Here is a 20,789-nt window from a genome sequence, read left to right as displayed (position 1 = left end):
GTTCATGTAAATCTTTCCAGACCTTTTTATAATCACTTTGTTCATCATTTTTTATAGAACAATAATATTCCATTACCTTTATGTACCGTAGCTTGTTCAACCATTCCCCAAATAATGCACACCCATTCCATTTCTTTTCCAACTCTTTGCTACCAAAAAAAGAGCTGCTACAAATATTTTTGCACATGTGGGTCCTTTTCCCTCCTTTATGATTTCTTTATGATACAGACCTAGTAATGGCATTGCTGGGTCCAAGGATATGCATAGCCCTTTGGGCATAGTTCCAGATAGCTCTTCAGAAAGGCTGAATTGTTTCACAACTCTACCAACAGTGCATTAGTGTCCCAGTTTTCCCACATCCCCTCCAACATTCATTATTATTTTTTCCTGTTATCTTAGCTAATCTGAGAGGTGTGAGATGGTATTTCAGAATTGTTTTAATTTGCATTTCTCTGATCAATAGTGATTTAGAGCATTTTTTTCATATAATTATGAATGACTATAATTTCATCATCTAAAAATTGTTTGTTTACATCCTTTGACCATTTATCAATTGGGGAATGACTTGTATTCTTATAAATTTGACAGAGTTCTTTATATATTTTAGAAATGAGACCTTTATCAGAAACACTGGATGTAAAAATGTTTTCCCAGATATGTACTTCCATTTTAATCTTGTTTCTGTTGGTTTTCTTTGTGCAAAACCTTTTTAATTTAATGTAATCAAATTTGTCCATTTTGCCTTTCATAGTGTTCTTTAGTTCTTCTTTGGTCATAAATTCTTCACTTCTCCAAAGATCTAATAGGTAAATTATTCCTTGTTCTCATAATTTGTTTATGATAGCACCCTTTGTGCCCAAATCATGTATTCATTTTGACCTTATTTTGGTATAGGGAAATGTAAGACTATACTGATTTTCTGACATATTACTTAGCAATTTTCCAATTTTTTTTTTTTTTGTCAAATAGTGAATTCTTTTTCCAGAAGCTGGAGTTTGGGAATTTTTCAAATACTAGATTGCTATAGGTCTTGATTATTGTGTAATGTGTATCTAATCTATTCCATTGATACACCACTGTATTTCTTAGCCATTACTAAATGATTTTAATGATTTCTGCTTTATAATATAGTTTTAGATTTGGTACTGCTAAGCCACTGTCCTTTGTGGTTTTTTTTTTTTCATTAATTACCTTTTATTCTTCCAGATGAAATTTGTTATTATATTTTCTAGTTCTATAAAATAATGTTTTGGCAGGTTGGTTGGTATGGCACCAAACAAGTAGACCAATTTAGGTAGAATTATTACTTTGATTATATTAGATTGTCCTAGTTATGAACAATTGATATTTTTCAAATTGTTTAGATTTTATTTTGTAATTATGTCCCTATATATAGTTTTTGGGTTTGTCTTAGCAGGTAGGCCCCCAAATAATTTATTTTCTCTATAGTAATTTTGAATGGAATTTTTCTGTCTATCTCTTACTGATGGGCTTTGTCAGTAACACATAGAAATGCTAATGATTTGTGTGGGTTTATTTTATATTCTGCAACTTTGCTATAGCTGTGAATTGTTTCCAATTAAGTTTTTGGACAGTTTTTTAGGATTCTCCAAGTATATCATCAGATTATCTGCAAAGAGTGATAGTTTTCTTTCCTCATTGCTTCTTCTAATTCCTTTATTTTCTTTTTTGTTTTCTTATTGCTAGCAACATTTCTAATACAACATGGAATAATAGTGGTGATAATGGGTACCCTTGTTTCACCCCTGATCTTATTAGAAATGCATCCAGCTTCTCTCCACTGCAAATAATGCTTGCTGTAGGTTTTAGATAGTTACTGCTTATTATTTTAAGGAAACTCCCTCTATGTTCTCTAGTGTTTTTTAGAGGAATGAGTGCTGTATTTTGTCAGAAGCTTTTTCTACATCTGTTGAGATTATCATGTGATTTCTGTTGGTTTTGTTATTGATATGATTGATTATGGTAATAAGTTTTCTGATTTTGAACCAGCTCTGCATTCCTAGTATAAATGCTACTTGATCATAATCTATTATCCTGCTGATAAATTGCTGTAATCTCTTTGCTAATATTTTATTTTAAATTTTGGCATCACTATACATTAGGGAAATTGATCTGTAATTTTCTTTCTCTGTTTTGGCCTTTCCTGGTTTAGGTATCAGTGCCATATTTGTGCCATAGAAAGAATTTGGCAGGACTCCTTCTTTACTTATTTTTCCAAATAGTTTACATAGTATTAGAATTAATTGTTCTTTTTTTTTTTTTCTGAGGCAATTGGGATTAAGTGATTTGCCCGGGGTCACCAGCTGGGAAGTGCTAAATGTCTGAGATCAAATTTGAACTCAGGTTCTCCTGACTTCAGAGCTGATGCTGTACCCACTGTGCCACCTAGCTGCCTGAATTAACTGTTCTTTAAATGTTTGATAGAATTAACTTGCAAATCCATCTGGCCCTGGATGATTTTTTTGAGGGAGTTCATTAATGACTTGCTCAATTTCTTTTTCTAAAATGGAATTATTTAAGCATTTTAATTCAAAATTTAAGCTGGGCAATTTATATTTTTTGTAAATATTCATCCATTTCAATTAAATTGTCAGACTTGCTACCATAGAGTTTGGCAAAATAGCTTCTAATTATTGCTTTAATTTCTTTTTCATTGGAGGTAAGTTCACTCCTTTCATTTTTGATTCTGATGATTTGGTTTTTTCTTTCCTTTTTCTGATCAAAATAACCAAAGGTTTGTCTATTTTATTAGTTTTTTTTTCATAAAAAGCACTCTTATTTTTGTTTATTAGTTCAATATTTTTCTTAGTCTATTTTTAAAAAATCTCTCCTTTGAGTTTCAAAATTTATAATTTGGTATTTAATTGGGGTTTTTTAATTTGTTCTTTTTCTAGTTTTTTTAATTGAATGCCTAATTCATTGATATCCTCTTTCTCTATTTTATTTATGTAGCTATTCAGAGATATAAAATTTCCCATAAGAACTGCTTTGGCTGTATCCCATAGTTTTTGGTGTATTGTCTCATTATTGCCATTCTCTTGAATGAAAAATCTCTACTTTGAGTTTCAAAATTAATAATTTGGTATTTAATTGGGTTTTTTTAATTTGTTCTTTTTCTAACTTTTTTAATTGAATGACTAATTCATTGATATCCTTTTTCTCTATTTTATTTATGTAGCTATTCAGAGATATAAAATTTCCCATAAGAACTGCTTTGGCTGTATCCAATAGTTTTTGGTGTATTGTTTCATTATTGCCATTCTCTTGAATGAAATTATGGATTATTTCTGAAATTTGTTGTTTGACCCATTCCTGTAGAAATAGATTATTTAATTTCTAATTGGTTTTCAGTTTATCTTTCCTGGACCTTTTGTGAAATATAATTTTTATTGCATTGTGGTCTGAAATGGTCAGAAATTTACTTTTTCTACCTTTTTGCATTAGATTGTGACGTTTTTATTCCCTAATACATGGTCATTTTTTGGTGTGTGTGTTGGTGTCATGTCACTTTCTGCCTCTATTCAATTTTTTTCAGAAGTCTACCATATCCAGGTTTTCTAGAATCCTAATAACCTCCCTAGTTTCTTTCTTGTTTCTTTTGTGGTTAGAATGTCTGATTCTGAGAGGAGAAGTTTGAGGCCTCCCACTAAAATAGTTTTATTGTATATTTCTTCCTGTACCTGGCTTAAAATCTTCTTTATGAATTTGCCTGCTCTACCACTTGGTGTATATACATTTAGTATCATTATTACTTTATTATTTACTGTACCCTTTATCACATTGTTCTTTCCCTCATCTCCTTTAATAAGATCTAGTTTTACTTTTGATTTTTCTAAATCAGAATTGCTACCCCTGCTTTTTTTTTTTTTTTTTTTTTTTTTGCTTCAGCTGAAACATAACAAATTCTGTTCCAGCCTTTTACCTTTACTCTGTATGTATCTCTGTGTCAAATGTGTTTTTTGTAAACTACATATTGTATGGTTCTGTTTTTCAATTTACTCTGCTATTTGCTTCTATTTTATGGGAGGGTTCTTCCCATTCCCATTCACAGTTATATTACCAGCTCTGTATTTTCTTCTATCCTATTTTCTCTTCTGTATACACTTTTGTTCTCTTTCCACCCTGTCTTTAGCCATGTGTTTTTCCCCACCCCACCCAATCCCTTATCTCCTATCACGTCCCTTGTTTTAGTAGTGTTTTTTAATCCATTCTACCCATTATTTTATCTTCTATCACCCCCTTTATTCCTAATATTTCTGCCCTAGCTTCTATTCTCTTCTTCCTTTTTCTTTTCCTTTCACTTCTCCTATTTCTTTATAGGGTTAAATAAATTTCTATACCCAACTGAATGATTAAATTATTCCCTCAAAGTCAAAAGTGATGACATTAAGCTTCAGACAATGTTCATCCCCCTCCCTTCATTCCCTCTGTTGTAATAGGTCTTTTGCACCTCTTCATATGAACTAATTGTCCCATTATATCTCCCCTTTCTTCTTTTTCCAGTAGGGACCTTTTTTCCACCCCTTAATGTCTTTTTCTTTGATGTCATCACATCAGAGTCCATTCATAACCTCTCTCTCTCAGTTCTTGTGATGCCCCTCTTTGTCTGCCCCAGTGAAAGATACAGTTCTCAAGAGTTATATATGTTTTTCTATGAAGGGATATAAACAGTTTAATTTTTAAATATATATTTTCCTCTATTTAACTTTCTATGTTTCTCTTGAGTCCTATGTTTGTAGATTAACTTTTCTGTTTAGTAATGGTTTTTTCAATGGAAATGAATGAAAGTCTCTTACTTCATTGAAGCTTCATCTCCTCCCCTGACAGAAGATGCTGAATCTTTTTTTATTTTTAATAGCTTTTTATTTACAGGTTATATGTATGGGTAACTTTACAGCATTGACAATTGCCAAACCTCTCCTTCCAATTTTTCCTCTCCTTCCCCCCACCCCCTCCCCCAGATGGCAGGATGACCAGTAGATGTTAAATATATTAAAATATAAATTAGATACACAATAAGTATACATGACCAAATCATTATTTTGCTGTACAAAAAGAATTGGACTCTGAAATATTGTACAATTAACCTGTGAAGGAAATAAAAAATGCAGGTGGGCAAAAATATAGGGATTGGGAATTCAATGTAATGTTTTTTAGTCATCTCCCAGAGTTCTTTTGCTGGGCGTAGCTGGTTCAGTTCATTACTGCTCCATTGGAACTGATTTGATTCATCTCATTGCTGAGGATGGCCAGGTCCATCAGAATTGGTTATCATGTAGTATTGTTGTTGAAGTATATAATGATCTCCTGGTCCTGCTTGTTTCACTCTGCATCAGTTCATGTAAGTCTCGCCAGGCCTTTTTGAAATCATCCTGTTGGTCATTTCTTACTGAACAATAATATTCCATAATATTCATATACCCCAATCTATTCAGCCATTCTCCAATTGATGGGCATCCACTCAGTTTCCAGTTTCTGGCCACTACAAAGAGGGCTGCCACAAACATTCGTGCACATACAGGTCCCTTTCCCTTCTTTATGATCTCTTTGGGATATAAGCCCAGTAGTAACACTGCTGGATCAAAGGGGATGCAGTTTGATAACTTTTTGAGCATATTTCCAAATTGCTCTCCAGAATGGTTGGATGTATTCACAATTCTGCCAACAATGTATTAGTGTCCCTGTTTTCCCACATCCCCTCCAACATTCCACATTATCTTTTCCTGTCATTCTAGCCAGTCTGACAGGTGTGTAGTGGTATCTTAGAGTTGTCTTAATTTGCATTTCTCTGACCAATAATGACTTGGAGCATCTTTTCATATGGCTAGAAATAGTTTCAACCTCTTCATCTGAGAATTGTCTGTTCATATCCTTTGACCATTTATCAATTGGCTTTGGAGAATGGCTTGATTTTTTATAAATTAGAGTCAGTTCTCTATATATTTTGGAAATGAGTCCATTATCAGAACCTTTGACTGTAAAAATATTTTCCCAGTTTATAGCTTCCCTTCTAATCTTGTCTGCATTAGTTTTGCTTGTACAAAAACTTTTCACTTTGGTATAATCAAAATTTTCTATTTTGTGATCAGTAATGATCTCTAGTCCTTCTTTGGTCATAAATTCCTTCCTCTTCCACAGGTCTGAGAGGTAAATTAGAAGATGCTGAATCTTGCTGGGTAGTTAATTCTTGTAACCACATGTCCTTTGCCTTCTGGAATATGGTATTCCAGGCTCTCTGATCCTTTATTGTGGAAGCTACTAGATCCTGGGTAATCCTGAATGTTCCTCCTTGATATTTGAATTGTTTTCATCTGGCAACTTGCAATATTTTTTCCTTGAGATTATAGTTTTGGAGTTTTGCAACAATGTTCCTTGGGGTTTTCCTTGTGGGATCTCTTTTCAGAGGTGATCAATGATCTCTTATAGAAAGCTATCCAGGCTTTTCTTTTGGTCATGGCCTTCAGGTAGGCCAATAATTTCTAAATGGTCTCTCCTTGAACTATTTTCCAGGTCAGCCATTTTGCCAATGAGGTATTTCATAAGTTTCCCCATTTTTTCATTCTTTTTAGTTTATTTGACTGATTCTTGCTGTCTCACAAAATCCTTAGCTTTCATTTGCTCTGTTCTGATTTTTAATGTGTGACTTTCTTCAATTATCTTTTGTATCTCTTTTTCCATTTAGTTTATTCTACTGTTTAAATAGCTGTTTTCTTCAGATAGTTTTTTCCTTCCTCTTCCAAACTGTTGACTCTCTCATGCATACATCTCACTTCTTTTCTCATTTTTCTTCTACCTCTTTTATTTGCCTTTTGAAGTATTTTATGAACATCTCCAAGAAGGCTCTTTGGTCTTGAGACCAATTTATGTAACTCTCTGAGGTTTCTTCTGTAGACATTCTGCCCTTGTCTGAGTTTGTGTTTTGATCTGCCTTGTTGCCATAGTAGCTTTCTATGGTCAAGGTTCTTTTTTGTTTCTTGCTCATTTTCTTGCCTTTTCTTTTGGTTATTATGTCCTTTTTTTGTTACTTTTAAGGTGGAGCTCTGCTCCTGGACTAAAGGTGGTGCTGTCCCAAGATTTCTGTGCATCTCTGTGCCTTGGCTTTGAGTGCAGGGGCCCCTTGTGTTTGTAAATGGTAGATTTTCTTGCTTTTTTCAGTAAAAGCCTGGTTTCCCAGAGTTTGCCTTCTGAGCTGGGACTGGAAGCTACCCCACTGATTTGCTCCTCTACTGAGCCAGGACTGAGGGTCTTAGTTGCTGATTTGCTATGATTAAGACCTTCTCAATGGTTTTCCCAGACTCTATCTGACCTAGGTTAAACACCCTTTCACCTTAGTGAGAGTGACCTTTCTTTATGTTTTTTCAGTCTGTCTTGAGCTGGAGAGTGGTTTCATTTCATTACACTGTTCAAAGGCTTGGTTGATTTCGTGTGTGTGTGTGTGTGTTTCTTTTTGTTTTTGTTATTGTTTTTCTTTTTAGGGAAACTGGGAGACCTCTAGCAGCTTCCTGATTTTACTCTGCCATCTTGGCTCTACCCTTGGAACTTCCCTATGCATTCATTTTAAAATATGCTTTTAATATGGTAAGGTTCCCACTGAAGAGAATCAATGAAACTATAATCTGGTTTATATGGGAAGCAAGAGGGTTCCAAGTGAATGTTAGATTTGAATATATATTGAACATGGAGTCAAGAAACTAATATCCAGCAATACTGTTTACAAATATGACATAAAGTAGTTCTATGACCACACACATTTAATTTCTCTTCACCATATCACCAAAATTTTCTGTCCAATAGCTGTTAGATGGTGAACATTATTAGCAATAATTAAATATCCTCAGTATTATGTGTAATTGCTGCTCAGATGATCTCTACATTTCAGCCAGGATGTATTGAGAAAGGTTCTTTGTAGAAGATTTATAAATTTTGCAAGCAATAAAGAATTAGGAAGGTTTTTTCTAACATTATGGCTAGGATATTCTAGTTGTGGATTTAAATTCATAAGAATGAAGGTTGAATCTATCTTGATTTAAAAAAATTGTATAGGTCCATATAACTATCATGCAACTTGTAACAATAAGAAAAGTAATAGCCAAAATTGAGATTGAAACACTAGCTACAGAAAATCAAGATTTTAGAGTAGTGGATCAGTGGAATAGGTTCTTTCAAAGACATAATAGTTAATGACTTTTGTAATCTAATGATTGATAAGCCCAAAGACTCCAGCTTCTAGGATAAGAACTCACTATTTGATAAAAATTACTGGGAAAACTAGAAAATTGCATGATAGACACTAGTCATTGACCAACACCTAACACCCTATATTAAGATAAAGTCAAAATGGATTCATGATTTAGACACAAAGGATTATACTATAAGCAAATTAGGAGAAAAAGGGATAGTGTGCCCCTCAGATCTGTGGAGAAGGGAAAAAATTATGGCCAAAGGAGTAGACAACATTATGAAATGCAAATAGTTTTGAGTATATTAAATTTAAATTTATACAAAACTTTTTAAAAACAAAAAAGTTTTTGTATAAATAAAACAAATGCAGCCAAGATTAGAAGGGAAGAAAAAAGAAAAAAAAATTGCAACCAGTGTTTTTGATAAAGGCTTCATTTCTAAAATATATAGAGAATTGACTCAAATTCATAAGAATATAAGTCATTCCCCATTGACAAATGGTCAAAGGATATGAATAGATAATATTCAGATGAAGAAATTAAAGTTATTTCTAATTATATAAAAAAAATGTTCTAAATCACTATTGATAAGAGAAATGCAAATTAAGACAGTTCTGAGATACCAGTTCACACCTCTCAGATTGGCTGAAATGACAGGAAAAGATAATAATGTTATTTATTAAATATCTTTTTATTATATTTTTGGGGAGCACATGTAACAAATTAATGTAACTTTTGTAGATTGGCTATTTATAAATCAATGAGTGATCTTCAGGTGTTTCATGTGTATACATTTGTTATACCTCTCCAAAAAAAAAAATTATTAAATTTATTTAAATGTTGGAAGAGATGTGGGAAAACTGGGACACTAATGAATTGTTAGTGGAGTTGTGAACTGATCCAACCATTCTGGAGAGCAACTGGGAATTATGTCCAAATAGTTATCAAACTCTTCATACCCTTTGACCCAGCAGTGTCCCTACTGGGTCTGTATTCCAAAGAAATCTTTAAAAAAAAAAAGGCAGGGGGGAAGGAACCACATGTGCAAAAAATGTGCATAGCAGTCCTTTTTGTAATGGCAAGGAGCTAGAAACTGAGTGATGCCCATCATTTGGGGAATGGATGAATGTTATGGTATATGAATGGAAAGGATTGTTATTGTTCTATATGAAATTATGAGTAGGCTGATTTCAGAAAAGACTTACATGAACTGATGCTAAGTGAAGTGAACAGAACCAAGAGAATAAGAGAACAAGATTATGTGATGATCAACTGTGATGGACTTGGCTCTTTGAAACAATGAAATGATTCAAGGCAGTTCAAACAGACTTGATAGATAGAAAGTGTCATCCACATTCAGAGAAAGAATTACGAATACTGTATGTAGATCAAAGCATAGTTTGCTATTGTAGTTATTTGCTTATTTTTTTTCTTTTTTCTATTTTTTCCTTCCCCTTTCATCTGATTTTCTTGTGCAGCATAACAAATGTAGTAATATGTTTAAAAGAATTGCACATGGTTAACATATTCAATTGCTGGCTATCTTAGGAAGGAATGGGGGAGAAAGGGAGAAAAATTTGAACACAATATTTTGTAAAGGTGAATATTGAAAACTATCTATGCATGTATTTGGAAAAATGAAATACTATAAAAATTAAATTAAATTTAAAAAATTTTAAAGGAATAAGGCTTGTATTATCCTAAGTTCATAAACATTTACCAACTTTGTGATTTATCATTAAGAGTAGAAGATAAATTCTGTACTCATGGTACTTTCAGATTTAGTAAAGTAACAAATGTATACACATGAAGCAATTGAAGATCACTCATTTATTTACAAATAGCCAGTCTACAAAAGTTACATTAATTTGTTACATGTATCTCCCCCCAAAAAATACCAAAAATATTATATAGTATTTGCATTTGGATATAGTATCACCTGATAACCAATTTGGTTGCATTTATTAAATGTATATTTTATCTGTAAGAGTGGAGGGGGAGTTACTCATACCCAAATTTCCTAGACATCTTGACTAGATCAATAGACCAATTGTTATTTTTTTTAAAAAGATATACATTTTTGGAAATTTGTACAATTGTTAGTTTGTTTTTTTAGGATTAACTCCTCTTAGCTTATACTTCCTCTATTTCATCCTTCCTGCTTCTTCCCTTTTCCTCTTATTATCCTGTAAAGTAAAATGTATTTCTTTACCTAACTCTGTGTATATATGTATATTTATTCTTCATTCTTTTGTTCATTTCAGATGAGCGTGAAGTTCAAGTGGCAGCCATACTCCCCACCTCTTCCTCCTTGTTTGTATCAATACCTATTTGTATATTCTAATTATGTAAAACAATTTCCCCTGACCTTTTTTTTTCCTCTTTCTCCCTCCAATTCATTCCTCTTCCCCTCTTTCCATTCTTTTCTTTTTTTTTTTATACTATTTTTTTTTAATTTAATAGCCTTTTATTTACAGGATATATACATGGGTAACTTTACAGCATTAACAATTGCCAAACCTCTTGTTCCAATTTTTTACCTCTTACCCCCCCCAACCCCTCCCCTAGATGGCAGGATGACCAGTAGATGTTAAATATATTAAAATATAAATTAGATACACAATAAGCATACCTGACCAAAATGTTATTTTGCTGTAGAAAAAGAATCAGACTCTGAAATGTTGTACAATTAGCTTGTGAAGGAAATCAAAAATGCATGTGTGCATAAATATAGGGATTGGGAATTCAATGTAATGGTTTTTGGTCATCTCCCAGAGTTCTTTTTCTGGGCATAGCTAGTTCAGTTCATTATTGCTCCATTAGAAATGATTTGGTTGATCTCGTTGCTGAGGATGGCCTGATCCATCAGAACTGGTCATCATATAGTAGTGTTGTTGAAGTATATAATGATCTCCTGGTCCTGCTCATTTCACCCAGCATCAGTTCATGTAAGTCTCTCCAGGCCTTTCTGAAATTATCCTGTTGGTCATTTCTTACAGAACAGTAATATTCCATAATTTTCATATACCACAATTTATTCAACCATTCTCCAACTGATGGACATCCATTCAGTTTCCAGTTTTTAGCCACTACAAAAGGGCTGCCACAAACATTCGTGCACATACAGGTCCCTTTCCCTTCTTTATAATCTCTTTGGGATATAAGCCCAGTGGTAACACTGCTGGATCAAAGGGTATGCACAGTTTGATAACTTTTTGAGCATAGTTCCAAACTACTCTCCAAAATGGTTGGATTCGTTCACAACTCCACCAACAATGCATCAATGTCCCAGTTTTCCCGCATCCCCTCCAACAATCATCATTATATTTTCCTGTCATCTTAGCCAATCTGACAGGTGTGCAGTGGTATCTTAGAGTTGTCTTAATTTGCATTTCTCTGATTAATAATGACTTGGAGCCTCTTGTCATATGACGAGAAATAGTTTCAATTTCTTCATCTGAGAATTGTCTGTTCATATCCTTTGACCATTTTCAATTGGAGAATGGCTTGATTTTTTATAAATTAGAGTTAATTCTCTATATATTTTGGAAATGAGGCCTTTATCAGAACTTTGACTGTAAAAATATTTTCCCAGTTTATTGCTTCCCTTCTAATCTTGTCTGCATTAGTTTTGTTTGTACAAAAACTTTTCAGTTTGATATAATCGAAATTTTCTATTTTGTGATCAGTAATGATCTCTAGTTCTGCTTTGGTCATAAAGACCTTCCCCTTCCACAGGTCTGAGAGGTAAACTATCCTATGTTCCTCTAATTTATTAATAATTTCATTCTTTATAGCCTAGGTCATGAACCCATTTTGACCTTATCTTGGTGTCGGCGTTAAGTATGGATCAATGCCTAGTTTCTGCCATATTAGTTTCCAATTTTCCCAGCAATTTTTTATCAAACAGTAAGTTCTTATCCCAAAAGCTGGGATCTTTGGGTTTGTCAAAGACTAGGTTGCTATGTTTGTTGACTGTTTTATCCCTTGAACCTAATCTATTCCACTGATCGACTAATCTATTCCTTAGCCAATACCAAATAGTTTTGGTAACTGCTGCTCTATAATATAATTTTAGATCTGGTCAGCTAAGCCACCATCATTTGATTTTTTTTCATTAATTCCCTTGAAATTCTTGACCTTTTGTTTTCCATATGAATTTTGTTGTTATTTTTCTAGGTCATTAAAATAGTTTTTGGGAGTCTGATTGGTATAGCGCTAAATAAATAGATTAGTTTAGGTAATATTGTCATCTTTATTATATTTGCTCGCCCTATCCAAGAGCATTTAATATTTTTCAATTGGTTAGATCAGACTTAATTTGTGTGAAAAGTGGTCTGTAATTTTGCTCATAAAGTTTCTGATTTTCCCTTGGCAGATAGATTCCTAAATATTTTATATTATCAGTAGTTACTTTAAATGGAATTTCTCTTTGTAACTCTGACTGTTGGATTTTGTTAGTGATATATAAGAATGCTGATGACTTATGTGGGTTTATTTATAACCAGCAACTTTGCTAAAGTTGTGGATTATTTCTAATAACTTTTTAGCAGAATCTCTGGGGTTCTCTAAGTATACCATCATGTCATTGGCAAAGAGTGATAATTTGGCTTCCTCATTGCCTATTCTTATTCCTTTAATCTCTTTCTCAGCTCTTATTGCTATAGCTAGCGTTTCTAATACAATATTAAATAGTACTGGTGATAGTGGGCAACCTTGTTTCATTCAGATCTTATTGGAATGGTTGCAGTTTGTCTCCATTACATATGATGCTTACTGATGGTTTTAAATAGATGCTGCTGATTATTTTAAGGAAAAGTCCATTTATTCCTATACTCTCAAGTGTTTTAATAGGAATGGATGTTGGATTTTATCAAATGCTTTTTCTGCATCTATTGAGATGTATCATATGGTTTTGTTAATTTGGTTTATTAACATGGCCAATTATATTGATAGTTTTCCTAATATTGAACCAGCCCTGCATTCCTGGTATAAATCCTACTTGATTATAGTGTATTATCTTGGAGATGATTTTCTGTAGTCTTTTTGCTAATATCTTATTTAAGATTTTAGCATCAATATTCATTAGGGAGATTGGTCTATAATTTTCTTTCTCTGTTTTCAGCCTACCTGGTTTAGGTATCAGTACCATGTCTGTGTCATAGAAGGAATTTGGTAGGACTCCTTCATTCCCTATTTTATCAAATAATTTATATAGCATTGGGGCCAATTGTTCTTTAAATGTTTGGTAAAATTCACATAAATCCATCTGGTCCTGGGATTTTTTCTTGGGAGTTGTTTAATTGCCTGTTCTGTTTCTTTTTCTGAAATGGGACTATTCAAGCAATTTACTTCCTCCTCTGTTAGTCTGGGAAGTCTGTATTTTTGGAGGTAGTCATCCATTTCTCTTAGGTTATCAAATTTATTGGCATAAAGTTGAGCAAAATAACTCCTTATTATTTCTCTAATTTCCTCTTCATTGGTGGAAAGTTCTCCCTTTTCATTTTTAAGACTACTAATTTCATTTTCTTCCCTCCTTTTTCTAATCAGATTTACCAAAGGCTTATCTATTTTATTGGCTTTTTCATAGAACCAACTCTTAGTTTTATTAATTAGTTCAATAGTTTTTTTACTTTCACTATTTTTAATTTCTCCTTTTAATTTTAGAATTTCCAATTTAGTATTTGATTGGGGTTTTTAATTTGGTCTTTTTTTAGTTTTTTAGTTGCAAGCCAATTCATTAATCTTTTCTTTCTCTGTTTTATTCAAGTAAGCCTCTAAGGATATAAAATTCCCTCTTATTACCGCTTTGGCTGCATTCCACAAATTTTGGTATGATGTCTCATCATTGTCATTATCTTGAGTGAAATTATTAATTGTATCTATAATTTGCTGCTTCACCCAATCATTCTTTAATATGAGATTGTTTAGTTTCAATTACTTTTTGGTCTATTTCCCCTAATTTTTTGTTGAATGTAGTTTTATTGCATCATGATCTGAAAAGAAAGCATTTACTATTTCTGCTTTCTTGCATTTAATTTTGAGGTCTTTATGTCCTAATATATGGTCAATTTTTGAATAGGTTCCATGAACTGCTGAGAAGAAAGTATATTCCCTTCTATCTCCGTTCAATTTTCTCCAAAGATCCAACATACCTAATTTTTCTAATATTCTATTTACTTCTTTAATTTCTTTCTTATTTGTTTTGTGGTTTGATTTGTCTAATTCTGAGAGTGCAAGATTGAGATCTCCTACTATTACAGTTTTGTTGTCTATTTCTTCTTGCAACTCTCTTAACTTCTCCTTTAGGAAGTTGAGTGCCATACCACTTGGTGCATATATGTTTAATATTGATATTGCTTCGTTGTTTATGCTACCCTTTAGCAGGATGGAGTTTCCTTCCTTATCTCTTTTAATTAGATCAATTTTTACTTTTGCTTGATCTGAGATAAGGATGGCTACCCCTGCTTTTTTGACTTCACCTGAAGCATAATAGATTTTGCTCCAGCCTTTTACCTTTACTCTATATGTATCTCCCTGCTTTAAATGTGTTTCTTGTAAACAACATATTGTAGGGTTCTGACTTTTGATCCAGTCTGCTATCTGCCTCCTCTTTATGGGGAGTTCATCCCATTCACATTTAGGTTAGAATTACTAAATCTGTATTTCCTGCCATCCTAATAACCCCAGATTGTGCTTTACTTATTCTTGCCTCCCCAACCCTCTTTCCCCTTTTAAACTTATGTACCCCTCTTGTATCACGATACTTATCCTCTTTATAATCCCTCCCTCCCCCTTTGAGTCTTTCCCCTTCCTTCCTTATTACTCTTTTGTTTTCCCTTTTCCTCTCCCCCATTTTTAATGAAGGCGAGAGAATTTTCTCTAAAACAAATGTCAATTATTTTTTCTTTGAGCTCAACTCTGATGGAGTAAGATTCACACAATGTTCCTCCCCTCTCTAAATTCCCTCAGATATGATAAGTTTCCTTTGCCTCTTTGTGGGATGTGGTTTTCCTCTTTTTATCCCTCCTTCCCACCTTATTCTGCCATCATCCCTTTTCCATATCTACTTCCCTTTTTATGTTATATCAGTACAATCAAATTATACATGTATTCTTTTTGTATATCCACAACAGAAATACAATGCTCAAGAGTTATTTTTACCTTTTCTGCATCTCTTGAGTTCTATTCTTGGAGATCAAATTTTTGTTTAGTTCTGGTTTTTCTTCAGAAACAAATGGAATTCATTTGTTTCATTAAATATCCATCTTCTTCCCTGGAAGAAAATGCTCAACTTAGCTGGGTAGTTTATTCTTGGCTGCATCTCAAGTTCTTGTGCCTTTCGAGATATCATATTCCAGGCCCTTCTTTCCTTTAATGTAGAGGCAGCCAGATCTTGGGTGATCCTTATTGTGGCACCTCAGTATTTAAATGTTTTTTTTGGCTGCTTGTAAAATTTTTACCTTAATCTGATAGTTCTGAAATTTTGCCACAATATTCCTTGGGGTTTTATTTTAGGGTTTCTTTCAGAAGGTGTTAGATGAATTCTTTCAATGCCTATTTTACCTTCTGATTCTATTACATCTGGGCAGTTCTCTTTGATGATTTCTTGTAAAATAGTATCTAGGCTCTTTTTTCATCATAGTTTTCAGAAGTCCAATAATCCTCAGATTATCTCTCCTAGATCTATTTTCCAAGTCTGTCGTTTTGCAAGTAGATAATTCATGGTTTTCCGGTTTGTCATTTTTTGTTTTGCTTGACTGATTCTTGCTGTCTCAATGAATCATTAGTTTCTATTTGTTCAGTTCTAATTTTTAAAGAATTATTTTCTTCATTAGCTTTTTTACTTCTTTCTGTATCGTCAATTGAGTTTTTGAATGTATTGTTTTGGTCTGTGGAATTTTTTCCATTTCACTAATTTTTTTTTAGTGAATTATTTTCTTTTTCAATTCACAGATCCTACTTTCTTGCGTGTTCTTTGTCTTTTCAATTCACGGATCCTACTTTCTTCGAGTTCTTTGTCTTTTCCAATTCACAAATCCTACTTTCTAGTGAATTCTTTATTTTTCAATTCACAATTCTTACTTCCTGAGATTTTTACTTTTCCAATTCGTATTTCAGGAAGTTGTTGCTCTCTTGTAAGGCTTCTCTTTCCTTTCCCCATTTATCTTCTAACTCTCTTTTGAGACTTTTAATGGTCTCTTCTATGAGAGCATCATGTAAAGGAGGACAGTCTGATGCATTTTTGCTGTTTGAGGTCTCTTCAGGTTTGCTGACCTGCTCTTTTCTGCATAGAAGCTGTCGATCGTTCTTTTCATCTTTTATTCATGTTTTAAAGCCTTTAGTGTAGGTCTCCTAGGCAAGGGGTTACCAGCTTCCTCTGCAGAGCAGGAAAGATGTAAACCGATTTCCGGCTCCAAGGTATGGGAGTGCTCTGAGTGAGAGTTTTCCCTTCCCCCAACAGGAAGTGGATTCAGCACTGGCCGAGCTATCAAACTGCTTAGTAAGGCTGAGTGGGTTATCAATTGCCCTGGGCTAGAGACTAAGGGGTGAAAGTGTCACTGCCCCAGGCCGGAGCCTCTTGTGGGACTGTGAGTGATTAGGCAGCTGACCGCAGACCGCAGACCATGAGACCGCCCCAAACTCTGCCCCAGTGTCTCTGCCCAATGCAAATCGGCCCTGGAAAGCTCTATGGCCCCAAGCCGAGCTCCCCACTGCGCAGATTGGAGGCTAACCGGACTCGTCCTCCTGCCGTGCAGGATCACAACTGCCCCAAGGAAAAGCCCAGTACTGCGGGTTGGGGCTGCGTGCTTGTGCTGAGATCTGTGCTTTCACCCTCGGTTTGAGACTCTCCTCAGAACCTAATTTCTCTCCCGTCTCGCCGATCTCCCCCTGGCCCCGGAACCCACCTTTTTGCGAGACTGCAGATTTTCTTGACCGGTGAGTTGTTCTACTTCTTATCTTTACAATTGTAGCAGTCAAGACTATTTTTGAGGCTCGATATAATATTGATAAAGAGGGTAAGAGAAGAGCTTAGAAAGTCGCATGTGTCTTCTCCGCCATCTTGGCTCCGCCCCTCCATTCTTTTCTTAACAACAAGACATAACAGAATCATGTTCCAACATTATCTAATTGGACTTCTTCTATGAACCCTGATAATGATACAGATCTGAGAAGACACATGTGTCATCTCCCCATATATGAATATAAGTAGTTTATCTCTGTAAAGTCCTTTCTCATTATTCATTTATGCTTAACTTTTTATGTTTCTTTTCACTCTTGTGTTAGAATTTCAGTTTCCCCACAGTTCTGGTCTTTTTCATAAGGACTGCTTAGAAATCTTCTATATCATTAAAATCTCCTTGTGTCCTATAGCATTATACATTGTTTTTCTGAGTAATTTATTTGATGTTGTCAGCCCATATCCTTTGCCTTCTGGAATATCATATTAAAAATTCTCTGCTCCTTTAGAGTTATGATTTCTAAATTGAGCATGATCCTGACTATGGCTCCTTGGTACTTCAATTCTTTCTTTCTAGTTATTTGTAGTATTTTTAATTTGATCAGGAACTTCTGGATTACAGCTATGAAATTCCTGGGAGTTTTCATTTTGAGGTTGTTTTTTTTTTTAGGAGATTACTGGTGGATTCTTTGTCTTTCAATTTTTCCTTCATTTTTTTATCTGTAAAGTGAGGATGATAACAGCTTAAAAGATCTTTGTGAAGAGTTGATATGTTTGTGTCTTTAGGTGTGTGTGTGTGTGTGTGTGTGTGTGTGTGTGTGTGTAAAAAGTTGATTATGAACATTAAAGGAGAGGTCAGTAAATTATACCCCCCAAACCAAAGACATTTAGCATGGCATTATATAAGTATGGAGAACTTTGTAGTTCTCAAAGAGACAGTCTTAACTTTTTTATGTCCTTATGACCTAATGTGGTGATGAATACATATCGTGGCTCATAGATTACATAAAACTTATCTGAGAGAGCCAGTGTTTTGTTATCTATATGTATGCATAGGAGAATCAAAGTCAGCCCAATGTTTCCATGACAAATCTTAGATTGAGGAAAGACCTAAAATTTCAAACAAAATTGTGTAAATCCAAAGATTCTATAATTGAATAAAGATTCCCATTGAAGATAGAATAGATCAATTTCATAACTAAACTGGTTGAACAAAATGGAAGGAAAGGGGTATTAGAATTGGTGAGAGTAATTAAAGGCACAATTGGTGTGAAAAACAATGACTATTTGAAAAAGAATGAGGGCAGTGGAAGGGAAAGGAGATAAGTAGGAAAGACACTGAAGTAGGATGGACATCATTTGACATCTGAATTTGGAAAGAAGAGGGAGAAACTAATGATTACTGAAAGGTTTTTAATTCTGGGTGACGGAGACAATGACATCTGTCAAATTCTATCCCTCTTAATAGCTAAGAGCTTCAGAATTCATAGTGGATTAGACTTGACTTAAGGTCAAAATGCTAAGGTCATTCAAGAGGAGATCGCCCCTAGATCCAAAGTCAGAAATAAATCAAGGTAATTTATAAATTAGTATGAAGAGGAAACTCTCTTATAGAGTAAGCAAAAGCAATCAGGTTCTAGGACGCAAGGAATCCTACTGCTTTGTAAATTTATATATTTATTTATATTGTTTTCTTTAATGTCATGCACCTGAATAAAAATGCAAAATAGAGGGAAAAGGCCATGAGACTTTTCTTTTTCTTTATGTAATTAGAGAGTCATTATAAAATGATGAAAAAAGAATAGAACTAAGAATGAAGAAATCCAGGTTCAAATTTCATGTTTGCCATTCACTCACTGAATAATCTTAACAAGCTCTTTTATCACTCTGGGCCTCAATTTCCCCATTTGTCAATCTGAGGGGTTAGATTGTATAATCTCTAAGGTTTCTTCAGGTTCCAAATTTTCACATGAAATCTATGTTCATGCACTATCTTCTTTAGATGATATGAAAAAAATCACCCTATGTTTCTGTTTAAGATGCCATTCTACTTTTGTTCTGTTGTTTAAATTCTCCATGACCCCATGTGGGATTTTTTTGGGTGGGGGCAAAGATATTATAGTGGTTTGACACTTCCTTCTCCAACTAATTTGACCTATGAAGAACTAAAGCAAACAGAATTAAGTGATTTATCCAGGGTCACACAATTTTCTATCTCTAAATTGGAATTCATAAAGATCAGTCTTCTTGATTCCCAGACCAGTGCTCTATCTACCATGCCACCTAGCTCTCTTGCATTAACTATGTGAAAATATTAAGATTTTTTGCTCTGCTTTTTAAGAAAAGTGATTTATGTAAGAGTCATGAGGCAATTTGTAACAAACTGCTGGGAAAATTGTTTCAGTTAATAATAAATAACTATATATAAGTAGGTAAGTGTTTGATAGATAGATAGATGAAGTTAGAGAGATGATAGAGAGATTTAAGAGACACAGATGACTGAGAAATAGATATATTTATTAAGTACTTTTTATGCATCAGGCTTTGCATTAAGGCTAACCATACAAATAGAAGCCATCAAGACAGTCCATGCCTTCAAAGAATTCACATTTTAAGGAGGTAAGCAATTCATAAAGGACATCTGGGGCAGTTGAGAAATGGTAGAAACATTCTTAAACATAGCAAGATAAAACTGAAGCAGGTCTCTGGAAGCCCAAAGTGCTTTCAGGAACAGTCCCATTTTTCAGGTTAGAAGGGAGTGGAGATGATGGTATGAATAGAGTGAAAACAGCATGACCAAAAATGTCCCAGAAGTTTGAGTTAGTAACTTGCCTGTGATTTCATTGATATAGGGAATTCCCAGATGAAGGAATGATGCAACTCAGAACCTTTTCTACAACCTAGATCTTCAAGCTATTTTGAGTACTGAGAGGCTAAGTAACCTGTCTCTGTGCACTAGTTGAAGCTGACTCTCATGTTGAACAAAGTAACAAGAATTAAAGAAATCTTAACCATCTGTCACTTATCAGTATATCAGAGATCACAGGGACTATCTTATATAACTCTTTTCTTTTAGTCGTCCCTGAAGCTCAAGTTAAATGACTTGCTTGTGAGTCCCATCTAAATCACTAAGATGCCTCTTTTTAATATAGTAATACATGATGCAAAGACATTTGAAATATAGAATACATTCTATTCTCTCCCCACAATAAATGGACTCTGAGATACCATGAACATTTTCTTTTTTTTTGTTTGTTTGTTTGCAATTTTTTATTTATTTATTTTATTAAAGCTTTTTATTTTCAAAACATATGCATGAATAATTTTTCAGCATGAATCCTTGCAAAACCTTGTGTTCCAATTTCCTTCCCTTTCCCCACCCCTACCCCTAGATGGCAAGTAATCCAATGTAACCATGAATATTTTCCATTGGAATCTGGTGAACTGAATAGTGACATGACTGAAGAAGTTATTGTATATGAATGTTATAGAATATAATTGTTCCATAAGAAATGATCAGGAAGATGATTTTAGAAAGGCCTTGAGAGACTTACATGAACTGATGCAAAATGAAATGAACAGAACCAGGAGATCAATGTACAAAGGCAACATCAATATAATACAAC

The sequence above is a fragment of the Sarcophilus harrisii genome, chromosome 4 (genome assembly GCF_902635505.1).
Source record: "Sarcophilus harrisii chromosome 4, mSarHar1.11, whole genome shotgun sequence".
NCBI classification, from domain to species: domain Eukaryota; kingdom Metazoa; phylum Chordata; class Mammalia; order Dasyuromorphia; family Dasyuridae; genus Sarcophilus; species Sarcophilus harrisii.
This window is presented reverse-complemented; position numbering follows the sequence as displayed.